The sequence below is a fragment of the Tigriopus californicus genome, chromosome 2 (assembly GCF_007210705.1).
Source record: "Tigriopus californicus strain San Diego chromosome 2, Tcal_SD_v2.1, whole genome shotgun sequence".
In the NCBI taxonomy this organism is placed as follows: Eukaryota; Metazoa; Arthropoda; class Copepoda; order Harpacticoida; family Harpacticidae; genus Tigriopus; species Tigriopus californicus.
The window spans coordinates 9,686,426-9,688,314 of NC_081441.1; positions in this window are offsets into that span (position 1 = coordinate 9,686,426).

Here is a 1,889-nt window from a genome sequence, read left to right on the forward strand (position 1 = left end):
TTTTTTGCTTCAGAGCCAGGATTCCAACTAAATTCTTCAAAAGAATGCTTCTTGCCTCTTCAGGCACGTTGCTCAATTGTTGCTACTTTGGGGAGAGAGGCAGCCAGATAAAAAAGGGGGAAGAACGACGAGTTTTACGTTTATTATTGGTTGCGTTGTTGTTCAAATTCCCCTACAAGTAATCGTTGACAAAGTTGGACCAATCATCCGTGGAATGTGAGAGGACAGCTCAAATCCGTCAACATTTCTCAACTTCCAACTAGGGTATATTAAAAAAGGTTTCCCCTTTTGACTAATAAACGACATGTTGTTCGGTGCTTCAAGAACACATTCCCCATGGGAACAAGTAAATTGACGACCAAGAATTGTGATGGTTGTCAAACAATTGGCTGTTCCTTTGATTTCAAATGTGCCAAATAATATTTAATGTAGACTCGCCAAGATTGGATACTCATATCGTATAAGGTCGCATTTGATCCTTGATTTCTTGTTCTTAGGTCTGTGAAGTTGAGGTTAGATTCTCAACTTCATGAAGACACGTAAATCTCTTTATCAGAGTTCGTTATTCTAGATGTTACTTTTTCTGTATTGAGCGCGTTGATGTTTGATTCTTTTGGCCTTTGTTCATTATACATAGGTAGAGGCTTAATTATCACGTTGCAAGACCTTTTGTTCCAATATTTAACATTTTTTAATTAACCTTATTCAACAAAGAATGCTAAATATGGCGAGTGACCAAAGAAGGAATTGGACGCTAAAAATATGTCTGACACCTGGTAACAAAGAAACTAATGGGAGCTAGAAGTCGGCGTAAATCTGCCATTAGATAAGTTCGTGCTATTGAATTTTCACTCCTGAATTGATGCAAGAGTAACTAAAATTGAAATTAATTCTTTATCACGTCACCAATCCCAAAGTGTGTCAAAGAGTTTATTAACATCCAGCTTGGCAACTTACAGCAACATAAAATGCGAAAAACATACAATTTCCTAGCAATATCACACCATTTCAGGTTTATAAGCTAATGATTTCAAACAGGATTTTCTGGGCTCTCGTTGGTGCCCTTTCAAATGGGCTTCTTGAAAAAAAATGCAAGGCTCTGATTGATGTTGTCGTGATTCTCTCTTGACATTGAGTCATGGCCCGTCCCTAAATATGGTATTCAATGGCACACTCAAGAGTCAAATATACTAACCATATGCGCCTCAACCCCATCACGTTATGATTCTCAAATATTTGGCCTGTAATCTAATCCGTTTTCCGAGGCCATTGATATCCATCCTACGCCTAGTGCTTCCCTCAATTCCTTCCATCTCATCATAAAGTGCGGCTTCGCACTCTCATTTCTCAATGGAGCGGGAACGAGAATGCATACACAAACTCTACACACACGGAGTGAGAGTGTGAGGGGACTCTTCTTTCGTTTAAGGCTAGAGCAAGGGAGAGAGAGAGTATATATGTGCCATAACCACCCAATCTAACTCATTGTCCCACATGGAACAACACCCCAAACCCCGATCTTCCCCTCTCCATGGACAGACAGTCACTGCAAAAACAGCCTCGAGACTAGACATCGCTCAATCCTTTCATTAAAAACATTTCGGTTGTTGTTCCCGATTTCTTTCTTGGCGACTCGTCCAACCCATCCAAACATCCTTATCCAAGAACCTTGTGGAAGAAAATAACTTATTAAAGCAGTGGATCATAACCCGCCAATTTTCTCCCCTGATCTTCATGCATGGAGCCTCAAGTCCGGTCTCGTACGTAGAATGTTGCTCACTTGTTCCATGTTCCACTTGCATGGCTGGTTTTCGTGGCACAAAAGCCACATTGTTTACACGCCACACAAAGCCAAACACGTGGGATCGCACCCTGCCGACTGCTGAAAA